This window comes from Saccopteryx bilineata, chromosome 2 (genome assembly GCF_036850765.1).
Source record: "Saccopteryx bilineata isolate mSacBil1 chromosome 2, mSacBil1_pri_phased_curated, whole genome shotgun sequence".
NCBI classification, from domain to species: domain Eukaryota; kingdom Metazoa; phylum Chordata; class Mammalia; order Chiroptera; family Emballonuridae; genus Saccopteryx; species Saccopteryx bilineata.
Window position 1 is genome coordinate 185,299,861 of NC_089491.1, and position 23,401 is coordinate 185,323,261.

At 41.1% G+C, this 23,401-nt stretch overlaps 1 protein-coding gene across 2 annotated transcripts in view; it reads right to left on the bottom strand.

The window, feature by feature from the left end:
- FRY (FRY microtubule binding protein) overlaps positions 1-23,020 on the bottom strand; it is a 620,873-nt gene extending 597,853 nt beyond the window's left edge. Inside the window, exon 1 of one of the 2 annotated variants that reach the window (XM_066258908.1) lies at positions 22,841-23,020. The gene's annotated coding sequence lies outside the window, so the exon portion shown is untranslated. The remainder of the gene's footprint in view (positions 1-22,840) is intronic. The other variant, XM_066258906.1, reaches the window with a different exon arrangement.
- Positions 23,021-23,401: the final 381 nt, after the last annotated feature.

Consider the following 23,401-nt stretch of genomic DNA (forward strand, 5'->3'; position numbering starts at 1 on the left):
ACATGGATGAACTTTGGGGACATTATGCTAAGTTAAATAAGCCCATTACAGAAGGACAAATACTGCGTGATTCCACTTATATGAGGGACCTAAACTAGTCCAATTCATATAATCAAAGAGTGGAATAGTGGTTGCCAGGGGGTGGGGGAAAAGAAATTTGAGTTACCTATCTGGCATTAAGTTTCAGTTAAGAAAGAAATAAGTTCTAGAGTGCATCTGTACATTATATCTACAGTCAACAATACTGTATTGTTGTACACTTAAAAATTTGTTAAAAGGATAGCTCTCATGTAAAGTGCTCTCACCACAAATGAAAAAGAAAACCTGTAATCAACGATTTTTTTTTTCTGAAAAGAATGACATGCAAACGAGCATTTCCCTCTCCTCACACCACCCTTGGAGGCTTAGCACCTAAACTTATTCTTATCATGTAGTGTTTTGTAAAGAGGTCACCCATTATGTACAGGTTACTCAGCTTCACTTCAAATAAAGTATAGCTTCTCAGTTGATGCCAAATGGCATTTTCTAAACTACCACAGGGTCGAGTAAATCATTTATGGTGGTTCAGGGATGTTTACCTTAGGATCATGCACTGTAGTCATTAAAACCATGAATCAGTACTACGGAATTCCAGGCTCTGGGTTTCCATCATTTTAATGTCTCTAACCCCCCAAGGAAGCTTGAATTCCCTTATGAATAACAAAATCAGCCCTACTGAAGTCCATCTCCAGTTGACTGGTTCTCTAGGAACATGCAAACAACTCAGAACTTCATGCAACTGAGTGCCGAACCTTACATAGTTTAGTTAGTCCATTCACTGTTTTTTACATGTTCATGTCCTCTCTTCACTGGCCTTGAGCTATTCAAAGGCTAGAGTTCTGTCTTGCCTTTTTCTTGTATAATTTCCTACCCCCTTAGGCAATGGTACCCACCTGACACCTCTGTCTATCCAGTTGATTTCTGGGCTGACCAGCAGATTCTGAGAGGAGGGGAGGCTAGAATGAGAGCAGCTTTGAGAGTGGCCCTTGAGGTCCATGTAAGAATTACATATCAGCATCAAAGTTGTCTTTGATCCATTGTAAAGTCTTAGAAAGAAGTTGTCTGTAATTCTGCAATGTCAAGTTCAGGTCACAGTATGCATGTAGAAAAGTAATAAAAATTACTTGAAAGAGATGTTAAGGATATGGGCCTTTTAAAATATTAGTAAATAGTGTGTTATTTTGCAACAGTTAATTCCTAAATCCTTTTGAACTGGATGTAGGTCTAAACAGAAAGCCAGCTGTACTAAGGCCTTGGCAATGATTTTATGGCTATGACACCAAGAACACATTCCCGCGCTGTTCTGAGAGACATCCTCATGCACAGGAAATCATACTGGGAACCTTCCTTCAAGACCTCTAGGGTAGAAGTATTTACCTGTCTTAGGGGCTGAGAAGTTACTACACAAACTCCACAGAGAAGCTCTTCCTGAAGCGTTGTGTCCCCAAACATGATTAACTGATTTAAAAATAGAATATGCCCCAAATGGTAAAACCAGTGAATCATTTTCTGACAATGATATTTAAATACAATTCCTTCACTGAGCAAAAAGAAAATAAACCAAACAAATATAGCACATGAGGGGGTGGAGAAAATGAATCTGACCTGTTTCCTAGGGCCTGGATTTGACATTTATAGTTCTAGTCACAAAGCCGTGGCCAGTGTCGTTTCAGGCTGGGATGTAAAGTTAGTGAGAAGAGGTCATTTCCTGGGTAGAGTTGTATCATTTCCTAAAGCATCATTAATCTATCTTTCTTTCTTTCTTTCTTTCTTTCTCTTTCTTTCTTTCTTTCTTTCTTTCTTTCTTTCTTTCTTTCTTTCTTTCTTTCTTTCTTTGCTTTCTTTCTTTCTTTCTTTCTTTTTCTTTCTTTCTTTCTTTCTCTTTCTTTCTTTCCTTTCTCTCTCTCTCTTTCTTTCTTTCTTTTTTTCTTTCTTGATCAAAAGATGAAATGTGAATGTCTTTTAGTTTAGTGAGAAGTAATCAGATGAAAAATGCAGAAACACAGCTTATGTGAATAAACTGGTCTGGCCCAGAGGATTACCACATCTGCTGCAGGTAATTTTCAGAAACAGGGAGGCTGCCACCTAAACACACACTCCAAAATCATTCTGAGACTCATCTCCCCTCACAGCAGATCTCTGACATGAGATGAAGTTATCACCTCCCCCCATCAGCAGAGCAGATAAAGAGAACTGAGGTCCCCAAAGTGCCTTACCTGGACCAACAAGAATCACACCAGAGAAGTCACATCACTTGTTCTCACTCTTACCTATGGACTTTTTGCTTTATCTAAATGGTTTACCAAGATTACCCAGGTTCCCCCCTGGGCCAACTAACTTGTGATAAGCAAATTTTCAAAATCTGAAGCCATGAGGCTTTTACTTTTTGCTCCCAAAGGGCAAAGCTTCCTCCAAGGAGAAGCTATGTACCTGTGGCCTGGGGTCAACAGGGTCAGTCAGCTGCTCACACATCAGAGAGTCCCACCAGATACTCAAGTAAGCGTTTATAGATGTCAGAGTGGTATGAGGAATCTTTGTTGTTTGCTTTCATTTTTTTCTGAATGACAATTAAAAAAAATAATTCTCAGACCCAAAGCACTTACAAGCATTCATGAGAGTTCAGAGACAATTTTAAAATATGTCAGCCAGGACTCCAGGGCTTCCACTGTCTTCCATCTCCACCCCCAAGCTAAGAGCCCAGAGTGCCTCAAATAAGACAGCTAAATTAGTTCTGAGCTTTTCACTTTGTAAAAAGAGCCTACTATGTGTTAGCACAGCTCCTGCTTATCCCTCACAACACACTTGGGAAGCAGGCATTCTAATCTCCATTTCACAGAAGAAAAAGCTCAGCATGGTGAGCAATAATAGAAACAGAGCCACTTTAAATTGTGAGGAGCCACTGCGCCACCTCACCCGCAGGTGTTGTAAAGTACCAAAAGCTACATAATCAATATTATATTTTAAGAGGCTTGAAGAACATTTTATTAATTTGGGTTAAGGTGTGCAGAGAAATTGTGAGAAATAGTCTCTGTACTGTGTGATTGGCATAAAACCAGGATGGCCCTTGGCATTGTATTGTAAATGCAAAGGGGAGGAAAACATGGAATCCCTGACAGTCTACCAGCCTGTGGGGAAAGGGGTGAATGGCTAGCCAGGTGCAGGGAGAGAAAAGCCAAAATAAACCTTTTCTTATAGCAATGAGCCATTTGCAGGCATTTGTCCCCACAGAAACTACCTCTCCTATGTAAATGCATGTGGTTAACATGTGTGACTCTGGACAGAGAGATGGCAGATAAACACTAGATAATATAGGAATGCCTTTTAATATGTAAAGAGACATCTTTCTACCATTGTGTTGGCTTGTAAATTTTGTTTTCTCCAAAATGATGTATGGCTTGCAAATTGAACATGGTCCTATCATGTTAAAGGACATATGACTATAACCAATAGTGGTAAAGGGCTCCTAATTGCAATTTTTTACTTCTGTACTTCCCACTTACAAAACTATAAAAACTAGGTAGAACAAAGGGCCGGCGCGCTCTCCCTCAGATTTTTGTCGAAGTTGCCGCTGCTTGGCCAAGCTAAGACAATAAAGCTTTGATGTGTAATCGACGGACTTCGTTCCTGTCTTCCATGTTTCGGGTCCCTTCGGATTAGGCTTAACAAAATGGAACCAGGGCTGCCATCTCAGAGGAACTGCCTTGCATGTCTTATGCCTCAAACCTTGGAATATTAAAACAGGGCACAATAATCTTTGAACTGGGCTGAGCAACCTTGTTTCCCAAAAAACTGTTTGCAAAGATAATAAGAAAGCAGTTAATATGATTATTGAACTAATGACTACTGGACTGAATTAACAGTCCAGTAGTGTTAGAATTAACAGTCCAGTAGTGTTAGAATTAACACTACTATGTTAGCTTATCTACACCAATAGAAATGCTCCTCTTCTACGGAAATTATTCTTGCTCCTCCCTTTCTCATAAATACCCATTGCCTTTGTCTCCTAATCAAAACATTATCTGGGCTTCTGCCTGAATCAGCATGTCTCCAATAGTTATTCTTTGATCTCAAATAAATGCTTATTGCCTCTCACATTAAAAGGTGTTTTCAGTTTTAGGTTAAAACACCTACTGTGTGTCAGCTCCTAGTCTGAGTTATGAGTTTTCATGCATAGGAGCAAGGGTTGATTTGTCTGGCCCAGGTTATATTGCCTAATAGAAGGTTTTTGTTCAGCAGTATGATTTCCTATCTCTTCACTGCTGTTTGCCATACCTCATAAACCATAGGGCCAAAGTGTAGGGGACAGTGGACCCCCAGGAACAGACCTAGATTCCTCTAGAGCACTATATCCAGATTGCCCAACAGCCTTCAAAGTCCACACCCAAACCTAGTGCTGCACTGGGAGCAGTGTCGGGAGGGTGTACCTCTCCTCACCTATGGACGGACATTTCACACAGCACACCACAGCGCAGGTTCATTGTAAAGTGAGGGAAGGAGGTAGAAGTATTGTTCTGGTAAATAACAGGAAAAGTAAACTTAGAAGTATATATATATATATATATTTTTTTTTCTGTTGGAACAAAATAGAACAATAGTTTAATAGGAAAACAAGAATTTTGTTCCATAAAACACCCAAGATGTAAAGGGACAAATTAACCTATGCATCTCATTAGCAGAGAAAAGCAACTAAATATTTCCTGTCCAGAATGGGTTGGGGCCCTGAATTATCACGTTTATACCTGCAGAGTAATCAGTTTTGTTGCTCAATTTCCATATCTCTAAGTGTCTGGCATTTGTGGAGCAAAGGACTATAACCAGCTCCAACTCGAGTCTGAAACTGAAAAGGGAAAAGAAATTAAATGTGCTCTAGGACAAAAGGAGGAGCTGCTGTTGGAACCAGACTTTCCTATATAACTGAAATATATTTTTATCTAATTAAATAGCACCTAATTTACTTAGTTAGAGCCACTACCACCACAACTATATAGAAGTTCCATGCAAGGAAAGTGTAGGTGTTCAATTTCTTACAGGCTAAAATGGATCCACTTGTGGTGCTCAAAAAAGCATTAAGAAAAATAAATAAATACTGGGAAAAGTGTAATAAAATAGAGAGATTCTGTCTACATTTCATGAAAAAGTTAATTTAAAATAAATAAAAATAGTCTCACCAGGTGGTGGTACAGTGGATAGAGCATCAACTTGGGACGCTGAGGGCCCAGGTTTGAAACACCAAGGTCACCAGCTTGAGCACGGGGTCACTGGCTTGAGTGTGGGATCATAAACATGACCCCATGGTTTCTGGCTTGAGCTCAAAAGTCGCTGGCTTGAAGCCCAAGGTCACTGGCTTGAGCAAGGGGTCACTGGCTTAGCTGGAGCCCCTTGGTCAAGGTACGTATGAGAAACAATCAGTGAACAACTAAGGTCCTGCAACTATGAGTTGATGCTTCTCATCTCTCTCCCTTCTGTCTGTCCCTGTCTGTCTCTCTAAAAAAAATAAAAATAAAAATACTTTTTGATTGTTAAGCCTGTGCTAAGAAAGATTATTTGTGTGTGTATGTGTGTGTGTGTGTGTGTGTGTGTGTATAAACTAAATCATCAAGCTACTTAGTGTGTGGCCAGTATCTAATCTCTGGGAGACCACATAACTGTAAATACATTTAAATCTGTCTCTAATGACTGAAAAATTACATTTACATGCATAGTGATGTGAGCTGTTCAAAACTCTTGTTTTTTCCTTTAGGACTTTATTACTTTCATTATTTTATAATTTGTTTTATTTTCAACACACTGTTTATAACATAAATTAAGTCCAAATTTTTGGTCAAGGTACAATTAGCAGACTGACTTCAGATAAAGCTGGATAATGGCCTTTGCACTGACAGTTTCTAAAGAGGTCAAAATTTAAACACTATACGGTCTGTTTTAGAATTGTGCCAATGTTATTACAGTGAACTAGAAGTTATTCATTAACCTAAACACATTCTGAGAATAATTAAAACTAGTAAGAATCATTGCCCAAAATTATGTGTTATCAACCCTAACCCACTATTTTTAAAAGAACAGCATTTAAAAAGTGCTCTTTATAGCATAAGAAAGGTATGGAGCCATCCAGGTAACCGAGGAAATAGTCTGACAGGTATGGAAAACAAACATGACAATCCACAGAGGAACAGGTCCATAAAAGTCAGAGTGAATAAGTAAGGAAGCACAAACATCTGGGGCAATTTAACTGAATGGAAAAATGGTTCCACATTCTTAGGTTTACAGCCCCAGAAGGTACATCCCCATGTTCACACAGAAAAGGGAAAGTTTACTTCAGTACTTCTGTTTCAGAAGACAGAAGAGAGTACCTTTGTTGTAGAAGATACCTAACAAAGTGAGCTTGAATAAACTGAAAAACATTGTTGGAACACATTCCCTCCCCCATCATAGTAGATAATGAGGCTCCGTTGCACTTGCGAAGTCGTAAGGAACAGACTTTGCAGAAACCCTCCAAACAGTATGCTAAGCTACTGCTGCTGCCCAGACAGTGCTCTGTCTGTAAACAGAGGGGTCACTTGGCACTTAAGCAGTGATGGCTTACTCTGGGATAGTTATATTCACACCTGTCAGTCATCACTTCTGTTTTGGTTGGTTAATCCTTAATGAAGATTTTTCAGTAAAGCATATCCTCTTGTTTAATAGGTGTTAAGTAGAATGGAGACCATCTCACAGAATTTGACAAATAAGTCAGTTCATCCACAAAAGTCCAGAAATTTTACTCAAGTTCAGAGATAAAACTCATGAGAAGACTGGATAGTTCAAAAGGTTAGCAGAAGGGTACTTAACCAGTCAAAGTGACTGAGACTCTCCCTTTTAAAATAAGGTTGAGCCCTGGCCAGTTAGTTCAGTTGGTTAGAGTAACTGTCCTGATATACCAAGGTTGCAGCTTCAATCCCCAGTCACGGCACATACAAGAATCAACCATTAAATGCATAAATAAGTGGAACAACAAATTGATGTTTCTATCTCCCTACCTGTCTAAAATCAATAAATTTAAAAAATCAAAAAAATAAATAAAATAAAATTGAACCTTCTATATAATACTGATAATGAAACTGACATTAAGATATTAATAGAAAACTTCCAAAAAATCCATATATTTACTTCTTTTCCTGTATGAATTGTATATATTTGGTCAATTCATCACAATCACTGTGTTACCCTATAAAGAACAGTCCTTAAGCTCTCATATCCTAACTTCATATAAACCAGGGCCTGATTATGACTTGATTTCATTTTGACTTACTGTTAGTTCAGATCAGTCATTTTAAAAAGGAGATTCTAAGATATACCTGACCATAAGACACACCTAAAGTTTTGAGGAGGAAAATAAGAAAAAAATTATTCTGAACCAAATGATGTGTTAAAATATGTAATAAAATATTGTATTTTTCACTTCATAGGACACATGGGCATTTTCCCCTCCACTTTTTTGGGGAAAAAAGTGCATCTTATGGAGCAAAAAATACAGTAATTTATACATCATTTCAAGCACTCATTTTTTCCACAGGCCAATATCAATACTCTTTTTTTTTTTTTTTTTTTTCTGAAGCTGGAAACGGGGAGAGACAGTCAGACTCCCGCATGCGCCCGACCGGGATCCACCCGGCACGCCCACCAGGGGGCGACGCTCTGCCCACCAGGGGGCGATGCTCTGCCCCTCCGGGGCATCGCTCTGTCACGACCAGAGCCACTCCAGTGCCTGGGGCAGAGGCCAAGGAGCCATCCCCAGTGCCCGGGCCATCTTTGCTCCAATGGAGCCTCGCAGCGGGAGGGGAAGAGAGAGACAGAGAGGAAGGAGAGGGGGAGGGGTGGAGAAGCAGATGGGCGCCTCTCCTCTGTGCCCTGGCCGGGAATCGAACCCGGGACTTCTGCACGCCAGGCCGATGCTCTACCACTGAGCCAACCGACCAGGGCCAATATCAATACTCTTGAGCTTATACTCTAAGTGGAAAACAAAATGACTATACTCAATTCCCACCATACTCGTGATCCAAAAGAAACATATATTTTAAATAATTGTGTTAGGTATATTTTAGAATTTAGAGCTTTGAATGTTTATTTGGACCTTTAGCTGTTCACAGTTATAGCCAAAGTCATGGGAATTTATGCCCACTAGAGTCAAAATAATAAAGGTTTGTCCACAGGAGCCAGTAACAGCCTGGTTTACCTGTTCTCCGCGTGTCCAACACCCTCTCACAGCCATCAGACCACCTTGGGAGTGGACAGTATCACTCTTCACAAGCTCAGTCTGCCCAGAGTAGCCGACCTCCAACTGGGTGATTTCTTGGATTTGCTGGGTGCTCAGGGAGGTAAGGGTTAGACTTTAAAGCACCCCACTCCCTAGTAGCTGACCTTGAAGGTTTAGAACACCCTACAATTCATCTCTTTTAGGACAATTTTGAATAAAACTCACAAGCTGCAAAGAACAGGCTATTCTAAACTGAGGAGGAAAGCCAGAACTGCGGTTCTTAAACAGTTTTTGGCCATGGATTCCTTTAAAAACTTGATCAAAGCTGTAGACTCGCTTCTAAAACAAAAAGAATACATACATGTTGCCCATTTTACTGTTTTACACAAATTCCAAGGGTGAGATCACTGACACCCTAATCTCATCCAGGGTGCAAATGGAATCAACAGTGCCACAGTCCTCCCCTTCTCCCCAGGCCCCTCCTGAGCTTTGAGTTGGTTCTTGTTTTCTAAGCTGGTGCTGGTTCCTCGGGGCAGGGAGGGTTAGGGGGGTGGGGGTGACTGGCACCGTGTGGGATGGGAGACAAAGGCAGGAGGAGGGCGCAGGCCCGGGCTCCTCTGTCTGCCTCCGGATCACCAGTCCTCACTCTTTGTCCCGGCTAGGATTGCAGCAGGCTGTGCCAACTCTGTCTCCTTCTCAATGGGGGTAATTCACAGATTTCTTTTCAACACCTCCAGTATTGTTTTCTAGTGCTAAGGACATGATCCAACAAGAAATCAAGTTTCACAGTTTTAGTGAAAATACCATGCAGAACACATACTGTACTGTGTTTGTGTCCAGTGGACATTTCTGATAAACACCTCAACTGTTTAACAACTCCTGAGGAGAAACCAAAAACACCTCAAAGGCACCAGCCTATAAGTACTGGCAAAGTCAGTGTCTGGAAGGCTTTGGAAGACACTGATAATTTTTATTCAACAGGTCAAGAGTGATCTCCAGGGCCTGAAATACTCCTACTGCTGAGGAGTTAGCCACTTCCACAGCAAAGATGCAGGACAAGCTCAGGTCTAGGTGCCCTTCTCAGCATCTCTGACATCACCAGAGGGCAGCGACCCACCTCATAGTTGAAGCCCAGCCAGCTGTAGGTATGCCAACAGCCAGAGCACCTAATGACATCCTTTAAGAAAACAAAATATTTTATTTCAATTGAGAAGACCCTCAATAAAGTACGATTGTCTGACCACTGTGCTGTATACATCTGAAACTAATACAGAATAACATTGAATGTAAAGTGCAATTGAGAAAGAAAATAGCATACCAAACTATAAGCATGCAAATTAAGAAAAAAAATTAAGTTAACAAGCTCACTTACAATAGCATCCAAAGAATAAAATATTTAGGCATAAATTTAATTCCACCCCAAAAAGAACCCACCAAATCTTTTAAATAGGGAGTACTGTCTTAAGGAACTTTAGCAGCTGTGATGGTTGCAGAAAAAAACCATATTCTTCAAGTTTGTTCTTTCAGATACATTATGTGGCATCTCTGAAAGGGCAAAGATGTCAGGGGAACAGAAGGCTCCACAAAACAGAAAAGAGAGGGAGCAGGGAAATGGCGAGGTGGACGGAAGTCTCTGAGTTGGGGAGGGAAGGATAAGGAGGTGACACAGCTACTGCACTGGTCACAGAGGAAAGGACCCTGGTAGCACACGGGCACACTGGGGGCTGGCAATTTCCAGGCTCAGTGCCCCTGGGAAGAGAAGGTAAAAGAACAAAAGTATTTGAGGCTAGAAAATTAGGTCTCTGATTCATTTCTGAATGTATGTATATTCATGTGTATTATATATGCATATATATACAAGCACACATAAATATACATATACATATGTGTACATATATAATAGTTTTTGTAGGAGGGTGGAGGTAAGATGGTAGATTGAGAAAAGGGGATATCAAGATAAATATAACCTGAAGGGAAGGGGGGGGCGCTATGGGGAGGGGGGCAAAGGAGATATTGAGGGGAATACGGGGGAGGGGGAATGCATTTGGCGCAACACTAGAATCTATGTAAACACAATAAATTAAAATCAATTAAAAAAGAATATCAATTTATTGGAACTTAGAAGAGTTTTTTTGGGCTTTTGGAAAACTGAGGTAGCAAAAAGAGATTTATATGTTCCTGGGTAGAATATCTGGGTAAGGAACCAAGAAGGCATAGTAAGTGTTGATTGTGCTGGTAGAAACCCTTCTTCAGAACTCTTCACAGTGAAATCACTGCAGATCCCAGAGACTGATATTCAAACTGCAGGATCATAAAGACAGGCTGGATCTGCTCATCTCTTTGGCAACCCAATTCTGGCTACCCTGTGGCTCACTGGCCTGTGAATTGGGAAAATAAAAATAGAAACTCAAATCAGTCCATCTGTGAGCAGCTCTAGTTGAAGATTGGGGGAGGGGGTAAATGATCATGAAGTTTGGTTATGAGCTGTGGGTTTCAATTCTCTTTGGCCTCATGGTTCCCAAGGGAAGCAGTGTTTGTGAGTCAGTTGAAGAAATGGAAATACTCCAATGGGGAGGGTGTCAGCATTCTGAATGGCAGCTTTTGACTGGCAGATGGCTTTGGTTTTCAGAGGCTAGTTGGCAGGGCAGTGTCTCCTGACAGTAATCTATCAGAAGATGCAAGGCAGGAAAAGCTCATGTGTACTTCCATATCAGAATGGAAGAGTACCACCAGGATGGCTCCAAGATGCCCAGGGGATGATGAAATAGTGAAGAGCTCATGACAACAAGAACCGAGAAAATACAACTAAGGTAGAGATGCTGTCTAATATGCCTGTGAATGTCCAAACTGAACGCTGTTGTTGAATTTGTTTCTATTGTCTGGCAAAACAGCTAAAAAAACAGTAAAAGAAAATCCCAGTGTGTAATTCTGTCTCAAGTGGTTTCTGAATAAAGCCTTATGATTCACCTTCTCTAGTGCTGGTTCAGGATTGTTATTATTATTTTTGTTTCACTAGTAATAAATGAAAAAGAAGTCAGTGGACATAGAATTCCAACTTTCCACAACACTTTTTGATTTTTGCCAAAGCACAAAGAACACCATTAAGTGCTGGTTATAAATGTGTATGTTTTACGCTCTGGGCTGATCAAGTAATGATGTAACATTTGTATTTCAACACCCAATATATCTGTTCATCTTCCTCAATGCCATGGACTAAAATCTGAGTACTCATGCTACATACTTGACATTTACATATCTTAGGTAAGTAAGTGTTCATGAGCCATGTTCTTTTTCCTTCTGTCATTTTGCCTTTTAGATTTTTTTATTATATTTTATCATTTAAATGATTTTCAGTTTTCTAAATTCCATCTTTGTTTTTATAAGATGACATAAATATTCAAAAAATCTTCAGTGCCTTCAGACCTGGAATAGATATTATTTTCCTTAGTTTCCCTCACCCTCTCCCATCCTTCTTTTGACTACTTCTTTAGAGCAGTTGAAGGGAAACAGCCCCTAACCCCCCCCACACACATGCACTGTCTCCCAACTGTCAACATCCCCCACCACAGTTTTGTTACAATTGATGAACCAACACTGTAACATCATCATCACCCAATTCTATAGTTTACAATTCACTGTTGGTGCTGTACTTCTGGGTTTAGACAAATGTGTCATGATATGTAACCATCATTATGGTATTTCTTTTCATTCTCCAAATGAACACTATAGCTTATGTGAAATTTAATGCAATATTTGGTTATGACCAAAATATGTTATTCTTTTTCTTACTATTTTCTCTTTAATCTGTTATTCTATTGTTCTAGCAAGCTTCACTGAGTGATTGATCCTCTCTTCAAGGTTGCAGTACTTGTTTTTTTATGTCTTAAAATACATTCACTAAATAACCTAAATCAAAATCTGAAATTTGTGTACTATTATTTTTAATCCAATATCATAGAATTTTAATAATAGTCATTTATAATAGAACTTTTTACATTTCTTAAATTTATCTTCACAACTTCTATTTGTTAAAACTTCAGTTTTGATTCTTCATTCTAGATGATTTAACTATCAAATTATGAAGTATTTTGCAAGGACTTTTATTCCTAATTAATAAGACTCTTTGAGCCAAGGAGGGCAAGAATTCCTGCATCAACCAGTCAAATTATATTTTTCATTCAGCAGATAGTTACTAAGCACCTATGATTTGTAGGCACCTTCCCAAGCTCTAGGGCAAGCATATGACACTTTCCGCTCCACTCCCAAAAGAGTAAAGTTCAAATCGAGTAAAGGTTAAAGCTCAAATACAATGAAAATATCTAGAACAGCTATGGGGGCTGTCCTCTGGCCCCTCCCCCTCCCATTATAGGGTCTTATAAGTACCAATATAGAGGAAGGGTTCTGGGAAGCAAAGGGCTCCTAAGTGTTACTGATGCTGAGAAATACCTTAAAGTGCTTTAAGGTAATGTTCATTACATTTTTTAGAAAATTCAAATGTTTCTGCATATTATTTCATTTGATCGAATACATCAATTTTTACAGGAGCTTGATTTGTGTACAGAATCAGAGGTTAAAAGGCCATAGGACCTTGGATTGTAAAATGTATACTAGCTTAAGAGCCATGCTTCACTTGACGTATCCTAAGCACCCGAGGGCTGGCTGACCAACATCAAATCTAGGTCAGCAACATAGGCCAGGCAGAAACGCTTTCATTGGCCAGTTTGGGCTAATATTGCTGCTTTAATTAGAGCCATGATGTCAGTTTGGAAACACAATGTGTAAGTAGCTGTGCTCCAGCAAAAGTATTCCAACAATTCCCATCGACGCAGATAAGCTCCCACACAATGCCAAGAAGAGGTGTACATCTGCACTGAGTGGAAGAATGCTAAGTAGAGGGCAACCTTAGAGTTCTCACTGTGAAGGAGATACCCTTCTCAGATTAGTGGATTGACCTCCTGCCTAAGTTTTCATTACTCTTTCTTAATGTGCATGGTCAAGATGCTAAGGAAAATTCATAAAACTTTAAAGATGTTATCATAGTTACAACCACCTAAAGAAAAGTTAGAAGGCTCTTCACAGCAACAACTTACTCCGTTTTCTTAGCTGTGAGTCTTAACACTCCCAGCCTCATGCACTCCTGCCACTCATCATTAAAAGTAATGTTTTCAGTCTAACTCCATGTCCATCCCACTTGTTACCACCCTCCATTAGCATTGTCAAAGTGGACACATGTTAGTGCAGGTAAGTTTTAAACATTCTTTGTCTCAACTTGTCACCAGCACATGCCCTAATAATTGCCTTCATATAACTCTGTATGTTTCTTTGTGTGTATGTATAGCATCCATCATCTAATCAGTACTGACATGCAGTAAAGTATGTGACATGCTATTTCGAGAAACTTATACTTAGAAGTCTACTCCTGAGCACAACAAATGAAACACACAATTCACGTTGCAGTTCACATTTTACTCTGAGGAACACACCTCTTAAAAAGTTGTCTGTAACTTTCATGTTTCCTGACTTTTTTTGATATTCCAAATCCACAGTGAATAAAGAACTACCTCAAACATAGAATTACCTTGTTGATTTTAAGATCTTACAGCTAAAGCTGTATTTGCTGAAGGGTTTATTTATGTTTCTAAAGACTCCAGGGTTCTGTCTCTGCTTCCCCCTGGGTGGCTCAGTTTTCATCTGTGGATCCTCAGTGGAGTGTGCAGTTTCTCATTTGTCTTCTTCTGAGGATGAACAGTGAACACCTGACTGCAACATCCAGCAAAGCCTGACTGTGTGTATGGCTGGACCATCTGGCACCATGACTCAGATTTAATTAATGGTTACTGGATGAGTACCATATATCAGACCCTGAGTGAGGTGTCTCTGCACATTTGGCTGAATACTCTGTGTGTACATGGGCCTAATTCATTAGGTGGCTATTTAAAAAATCCCCATGTGTTAACCATGTCTTTTATTGTCTGTATTCTGATATTCTGACACCTTGGGACCTTGTTGACTCTGGAAGGACTACCCTTTCCAGGGTAAGCCAGTTCCTGGAGATAAACATCTTGTTTTCCAGTGTTCCTTTCATATACAAACCAACCAATCCCAGTCCAAACTCCCAACCAGCTCCATAACTGGTTCTCACACTCAGGGCTCCTGCCATAATTACCTTACAGCCAGGTGCAGAGAACTAAGGCTATCCCTATGTCCCAGAGCCCTCAAAAATTACCCCAGCAGCCAATCCTAATCCTGCTTACCTTGCCTCTCCTGTTCTTTCCAGTGGTAACCACAATAAACGCTCTTGTCTACACTTTCTCCATATTCCCTCTGACCCTGCTGCTTCTCTGGGCAGCCCTGCATGACACATTGTCTCTTGGTTCCCAGGGAATATGAGTGTGATAAATGTCTTCTTTTATGGCAGTGATTTCTCTGTCTGTTTGTCTTACCATAACTGATTAAAACAAATCACCCTACACAATCACAGAATTCACAACTAAGATTATTCTGTTTTTCTTTCATTCTAGCCTCTGTGTTCAATAAAAATAAGATTTAAACTTTTCTTTTTGTCATTTGTCTGGTCCCTGGTAACAATACTTAATAAAAGGAAGTATATGTAAGATAAGATCCTTTAGTGGATAAACCAAAATATTTAATAATCACTATTTTCTCCTATGTGAACAAGCCAGCTCTATCTGTCTGCCAGGCCCCTCCCAGCACCCACCGCCATGCCACACTGCTTCACGCATACGCAGGGAGAGTCCGGGTGACCCTCTGCCCACATTATTCATCCTTCCCCTGAGCCAGCAGACTAAATGAATCTCAGAAACCCACCAGTGAGCTCTGTTTGTTACACATGGGTTTCAGAGGTCCCATATTTCACTGGACTGGAATCTGCGTGTGTCTTTGCAGGTCCAACCATTATGTCCACAGACCATGGGGTAGTTTGGACAATGCTAACTTGTTTCAATCTTCAGGATTGCTTCAGAGCTCACTGCTATGCCACACTCCCCTGCCATGCCTCCTTCTGTGGGCATCCTCATCAAGCTTGCTATCCTTGTCCTAGACATGCCCTCTGCTTCATCAGGGAAAATGAAGGAAATAGAGTCACTGACAGAAGGAGGTCTGTGCTGCCAATCAAAATTGTTATTGTCATTTTTGTGTTTCTTTGTCAAATGTCAAAATGTAAAGGTGGCCTTTTGAGGAGGTTAAAAAGTGGACTGCAAGGCAAGGCCTTTAAGTAGATATGTGTGTTCTTTGAGGTGTACATCCAGATAGGTTACCAGCACTGGGTTCTGTTTCAGAAGAGCCTATGAAGGAAAGGGTTAATTCTGGTACATGTTAAATATACAATAGGACAAGTTCATAAAATTGAACTAAGTGTAAAATTCAAGTCATTAATGATTTTGGACTATACAAAAGAACCAATATGAGTTGTTATAAATCCTTCAGTGGTCAAAGAGCAATAAAAGCCACAATGGGGAGTTCTAGTCAAGATGGGAGTACAGGTAAATGTGATACTTGCATCCCCCCACAACCTCATCAAAGTTACAACTAAACCAAATAACAACCATCATTAAGACCCACCTAAAAACAAACTGAACAGAAGTCCTATAACTAAGGCTATAAAGAAGAAACCACACTGACACTGGTAGGAGGGGTGAAGACATGAAACAAGCTGGTTCCATACATGGCAGATAAAAATCAGGAGAAGTATCTCTGCTACAAAGGGTTACCAAGGAGCTAGGGGTCCCAGGCCCACACCAATCCTCACAGCCCAGAGTTCTAGTTCCAGGAAGAGAAGTCCCCATATCTGCTATCTTGAAAACCAGCAGGGAGGGATTATGGCTGAGAGAGAGGGAGGCTCCTGGAGTCTCAGGTATTCCACTTAAAGGGCTCCCGCATGGTTTTACTCAGACTCACTCGCTTTGAGTTCTAGCGCCGGGGCAGCAGCTGGAAAGGTGCCAAGGACATAAAAAAAAAAACAAATTGGCTTTAAGGTGAGGGTTGGAGAGGCAGTTTTCTCCCAGACAGAGTGCTCGTAGAGGTCACTGTTCCTTTGCTAAGCCCTCCGCTCACAGAGCTCACAGGCTGGCACCAGATCCAAGTCTCCATCAACTTAGATAACATGGTTCTCCATGCCTGGTGATTCCATGAGACCCTGCCCCATTCAACTTGCAGGCCCACCCAAGCCATTTCCAGTGGCTTTTTCATACAAATGGCCTGTGTTGGCTTATGCTATGGACCTTCCTAAAATCTCTCAAAGGTCCACAAACCCAAAACAAGCATAATTTGACCTCCACATGCTCCATACCTCTTGCTAAGTGGCTCTAGGTCTGGCACTAGTGACAGGAGAACTCATTTCAAAGCTTGGCTACTCCCAGGCATCTCTCCAAGCCCAGCACAAATAACAGCCATCTGCAGATCTCTCTGTACTTTATGCTGGGTGTCCCTGGGCAAGGCAAAGTCAGTGGCTGACCTTGGCCTGCATGTCCCAGGAAACTTCAGAGCCAGCACACCCAGTGGACAAATTCAGATCATGCCAGAGTACCATTCTACCCCCTCCATGAGTGGTACACTCAAGGGGTGGACTCAGCAGGACTTTCTACTGAAGGGAATTCTGCTCTGTGGGGTCAGCACACACAGCATCTCCTCTGCTGTAGTCACCATCAGTTCTCCCAGCTGATCAACCTGGGGGTAAATCCATCCCACTGATGTACCAACAGCAATCAAGGCTCAATTACAACAGGAGGATGTAGACAGCTCATGGGAGGCAGGGAAGACACCTGGTGCACCCAGCTGAGGTGAATAGAAGGCTATGCCACTATGCTTGACAGGACACATACTACATAAGGCCATCCTACCAACCTAGGACATGTAGCAGTCCTACCTAACACATAGACACAAATATAAAAAGGCAGCCAAACTGAGAAGAAAAAGAAATACGTCCCAAATGAAAGAACAGGAGAAATCTCCAGAAAAAGAACTAAATAAAATGGAGGCAAGCAAACTATCAGATACAGAGTCCAAAACAATGGTTATAAAGATGTTCAAAGAACTTAATAAGAACCTCAACAGTATAAAAAAAGGACATAGAAATCATAAAAAAGAATAAAATCAGAAGTGAAGAATATAATAACTAAAATGAAGAATAATACAGTAGGAGGAATCAAGGAATCAGCCGATTAGATGAAACAGGATTGAATCAGTGATTTGGAAGACAAGATAGCAAAAAAAAAAAAAAAAAAAAAATTCAATTAGAGAAGCAAAATAAAATAACAGAAAACAATAAGAACAGTCTAAGAAATCTCTGGGACAACATCATATGTAACATCGTCTGCGTCATAGGGATGCCAGCAGGATGAGAGAGAGAGAAAGAGATTGAGAACCTATTTGAAAAAATAATGACAAAAAACTTCCCTAACCTGATAAAGGAAAAAGACACATAAGTCCAGGAAGCATAGAGAGTCCCAATCAAGATGAACCCAAAGAGGCCCACACCAAGACACATAATAATTAAAATGGCAAAGGTTAAAGACAAAGAGAGAATCTTAAAAGCCACAAGAGAAAAACAGTTATCTACAAAAGAGCTCCCATAAGACTGTCAGCTGTTTTTTCAACATAACCTATTCAGGTCAGAGGAGTTTGCCTGAAATATTCAAAAAGATAAAAAGCAAAGACCTACAACAAAGATTATTCTACCTAGCAAACCTATCATTTAGAATCATTTAGAAGAACACATAAAGAGTTTCCCAGAAGAAGCTAAAGGAGTTCATCACTAACAAACCAGTATTATAAGAAATGTTAAAGGGTCTTCTTTAAGAAGAAAAAAAATAAAAATTAAAAATATGAATAATAAAATAACAATACATATCTATCAACAATTACTTAAGTGCAAATGGATTAAATTCTCCAATCAAAAGACATATGGTGGCTGAACAAATAACAAAACAAACCCCTTACACATGCTGTCTGCAAGAGACAGACTTCAGATCAAAAGACACTCACAGATTGAAAGTAAAGCCATGGAAAAAAAAATTTCATGAAAATGGAAACAAACAAACAAACATAAACCAGGGTAGCAATATTTATACCATACACAATACACTTTGAAACAAAAGCTATAGCAATAGGCAAAGAAAGACCCAGCAATTCCACTTCTGAGTTTTCATCCAAAGAAATGCAAAATACTAATTAAAAAAGACATATGCAGCCATATGTTCATTGCAGCATTATTTTATAGCCAAGATATAAAAACAACCTAAATGTTTATCAATAGATGAATGGATAAAGATGTGTATGTATATACGTACTAGTATTACACAATAACACTAGATTATTAAAAAAATGAAATCTTGCCAAAGAATCTAAAGAAGAAAATAAATAAACAAACAAAACAGAAACAGATTCACAAATAAAAAGAACATTTTGATGGCTGCCAGATGGGAGAGGAGGTTGGAAACTGGGTAAAGAAGGTGAAGGGATTAAGAAGCACAAATTGGTTGTTACAAACAGTCACGGGGATATAAAGTACAGAATAGGGAATACAGTCAACAATATTTTAATAACTATGAATGGCACCAGGTGGGTACTAGACTCATGGCGTGGTCACTTTAAAAGCTATATAAATGTCTAATCACTGGGTTGTATACCTGGAACTAATATAATATTATATGTCAACTGCAATTGAAAAATGTAAAAAAATTTTTAAATTTCTTTTACCCTGAAGAAGTTTTGTAAAGACATGAAATATTTTGAACAGGGCTCCGTAAATAAAATCAAGAACTTACTGCTCACCTGTACCCTTTTTCTATGTTTGGCATAAACATCAATGTTAGAATATGCTCTCTAATATCTCATTCTTGGGATATGTACTGAGAAGATTAGCTAGGTGGTGGCACACAGTAGAGAGCCAGACAGAAAAACACCTTGCCTTCCTGGAGCTTGGAGTCAAACAAAATGAATGACTAGAGGAATGAATGGATGGATGAGTGCATGCATATTTGTCTTCATTTGGCATTTCCATACCACCTTGCAAAACAAAACCCAAATGCCTTACCAAACTAACAGAAGACACAGAAGATAAACATGGATTACAGTTTGTTACTGAGATATATATAAACTGATCACCTATCATGCCCTAAGTTATACTACTAAAGATACCAGCAGGAAAAAGTACCAAAACCCATAGAGAGATGAAGGAAACTTGAAAGTACTGAGACCAGTGTGACCAAATTATGCAGTGTCATGGAAGACCACTGTCAAAGTGCCACATCCTAACATAACTAGCCATATTTTCTCTTCCTTTTTATATAAAATAAAAAAGTGCTGCCTGACCAAGCGGTGGTGCAGTGGATAGAGCATCAGACTGGGATGCGGAAGACCCAGATTCGAAACCCCAAGGTCATCAGCTTGACTGTGGGGTCATCGGCTTGAGCACGGGCTCACCAGCTTGAGCATAGGGTCACTGGGTTGAGCATGGGATCACAGACATGACCCCATGGTCTCCGGCTTGAGCCCAAAGGTCGCTGGCTTGAGCAAAGGGTCACTCACTCTCCTGTAGCTACCCCACCCATCAAGGCACATAAGAGAAAGCAATCAATGAACAACTAAGGAACTGCAATGAAGAATTGATCCTTCTCATCTCTCTCCCTTCCTGTTTGTCTGTCCCTATCTGTCCCGCTCTCTCTCTGTCAAATAAATAAATAAATAAATAAATAATAATACTAGAACTTAAAACTGATGGCATTTAAGATCTGATGAAGCAAAGATGGTTTGCTAGGTAATTCAGAAGTTTTATAAATAAAAGAGAATACAGTACGGAAGTTTGCTGATATTGGACAGTTTTAAGTTAACGAGCTATTTGCATGAACCCAACTTTAGGCAAACTGTGCACTGTCAATAATTTGGGTAGTTTTGTAAATTACTACTAATTTTAAATAAGTCTACTTCATTCTATCCCAACCATGTTTGTAGTACGTATATTTTCCATCCTGGTGCAAGAGTATGGCCACAAGCACACCTCACACTACTTCCCCAGCTTTAATTAGCATGGCTCCAGTTTTGCGCAGTTTAGAGATGCTAGAGGGGAGATACTGAGGCTGTCTTCTAAACTCAAACCCAAACACTGCTGCAGGGGATTGAGAGAAATAATCAGAGAGTCTAGTTGAAATCTCAAAACACTCATATGGGATTTTGAGACTCTCAGCGCTAGAGTAACATGAGTAAAATGCAAACCACAGGAGTATGTTTCCAAGCAGCATATGGTCATAGCTCAAAAATGCATTTATTCCTTTTGGGCTTAGTAATGCCAATCATTTTGGAACCAGAGAGAGCTGAAAATTATACCAAGGATGAGAATACACACATACATATACACACACACACACCTAAGGAAGGGAAGTAATAAAACAATGGCTGTTGATTACAGAAGACACAACTGTTTTTGGCTAAGCTTCAAAACTTACTGTGTCACAACTGTGACATCAGTTTTTGATACTGCTCAGCAAAGTGACAACTGCCTAAGTGTAAAAGCAAGTAATCAAATCAGAAATAAGTGTGTGGCCACATACATCACAAGACAACACGTAAACAGGTTTGTATATGGTGAGCACATATCTTCAACGGTGTTGACAACAGGCTACAACATATACATGGCATATCACACTATGGAGAAGGCTGCTTCCTGCTCCCAGGGACTGAGGTGAGTTTCCTTTCTGGTCACAGAAGACAATCCAGGGATTCTCTAGACTAGAACTACCTTTCTACAATACTTCCTTTCATTTAGTTGGCCTTTGTCAGAAATCCCCTGATAGTTCTGCAGGAGGATGAGTGTACCAGTGTGAACACAAAAGGGGATGTGTTGCTGCCAACTGCTGGGGTGTATGTAAATGTGCAGACCTAAAATAGACTTGATGGCTGTGAGGGGAGAGACTTCTGTGTTTGCTCGTGAGGGAAAAACTCAGTTACCTGTCTTCAGAAACAATTTATCTGAAAGGGCAAGGAGTTTATGTCCGGAAATGTCCATCTGATCTACATGCTGAGGACTGGGGGTGGAGGAGAGTCTAGGAGTCCCTGATGCCACCCCTTCGTGAAAACACCTGCCAGGCACAGGCAAACAGTGGTGGATTCCCAGAGGAATCTTGGGAAAAACACATAAACTCTTTAAACTCTAAAATAGAGAAAGTAATCATACCTTATCAGAGTGATTGTAAGAATTAAAGTAATATTAATAAAACACCTAGTAATATATCTGGCACATAAAATGTGTTTAATATATCAACATAGTGCTGTCACCACTGACTAAGGAAGTTTCCTTCTCTTTATGATGTAAATGTTTTTATAGATACGATGTGACCTGCTGTGGGGGTAAATCACATGAACTACAGAAACGTTGCTGTCCTTGGCTAAGGGTCTCCCCAGGGTACAGAAGTTGGTATTACAAAGCTGTCTTACAGGATGACTATGCCTTGGTAAGATATAAAGTAACTGAGAATCCACATATGTGATCAGAATGGTATCAGACTGATTAGAATTAGATAGAATTCAACAAATGTTTTTTGAGATCTGCTAATTTCAAGCCAATGGGATACCTGCTTTTACTACCTCTACCCCGAGCTGCTTTGTGTTCTTACAATATTGTGCGAAACTAATTCTGGCTCTAATTACTTCTCTGCTTCAGAGAAAGTTCTGTAAAGTGACAATCCTTACCTAATAACCCATCTTGATTTGAAGGCTGACACTTTCTCCTATCTTCAAGTGGGCACATGTGCTCTGTATTCTTTGTTTCCACCTGTCACCCTGAGAACTGAGCCACAACCTCCCCTCCCTTCCCTGCTCTCTAGAGTAGCCAGGGCTCAGGGAAAGCATGTGGCAATAAGGCATTCAAGACTTCACAGAAGTAATCACTGGGAGCTTGGACACACGGTGAATGGGGGCTTTCATTAGAAGTTAAGGTCCGTAGACTAATTTTTGAAGCTCTTAAGAGCACAGACCTTGGTAGAGCCCATTGTAGGGGAGAGAAAATGGGGACGGACATTGTTTACCTGTTGCACTGCTTTTAAGCAAAAGGGGGTTCCCACAGACGAATGTCCTCAAGGAAGGGCCTGTGTCAGGAATGCTGCTTGGGTCAGAAAGTGGCGTGGGCTCCTAAATGCCCCCAGTTGGAGGGGGCTGCCTCTATTAAAGGCGCGGACCAGGGGAACACCAATCTGATTTCGAGAGTCTCCCCATCAAACATTCTCCTGAAAAAAACTCCCTTTCAAACCACATGGAGGCAGGAGGCAGGAGGATGGGGATGCTGCCAGCTGCTGCCCAGAGACAGTCTCCCCCCCGCCACACACACACACACACTCACACACACACACACACACACACACATACTCTCTCTCACACACACACTCACATTCACACTCACACTCACACACTCGCTCCCTCCCTCTTCCTCACCGGGACGGCCGCCCAGCCACGGAGCCCCGCCCAACTCCCGCCCCCAGCGGGCCCACCACTGGCCCAAAAACCCAGTGCCCCACGAGCGCTGCGGTGCCCCGAGCCGGGGGCGGAGGGGGCCGCTACCTTAGGAACAGGCCAGGGCTCTGGCGTTCGAGGAGACCCACAGCATCACCGGAACACGGTCGCCGCCACCACAGGCTACTTGGCCGCGCCCAGGGCCGGGGCCGATGGGGAGCCCGCGCCGTAGCAGCAGCCGCCAGAGCCGCTCGCGCCCGGGACGCCGCTCCGCTCGCTGCGCTTGGCTCGGCTGCCCAGCGACCGCCACTGTCAAGTGGAGCCCCGCCCATTATGCGCCAGGATTGGCTGTCGGCCTCTATGGCTCCGCTCCCGGTCCTCGCCCTCTCGCTCCAGTGCGCGCGCCGCCAAGGAGGGTCCCGGGGTTGGGCGAGGCTTCCTGTGGGCGCGGCCCTGAGCCTTCGCTCCCGGGCTTTGCGGTGTCCCTTTCCCGGGCCAAGGGGAAAGAAACGGAGAACACAGCTTTTCTAGGGGAGTAGGGCTGACCCACATCTGTTGTGGAATCTGAAGTATATAGATACATTTATTAAGGGAGCCCAGGGAAGGCAGCCGAAGGTGGGGCATTGAAATTGTAGTCATAGGGTGTTTTTATTTTTGCTGGTTGGCTTT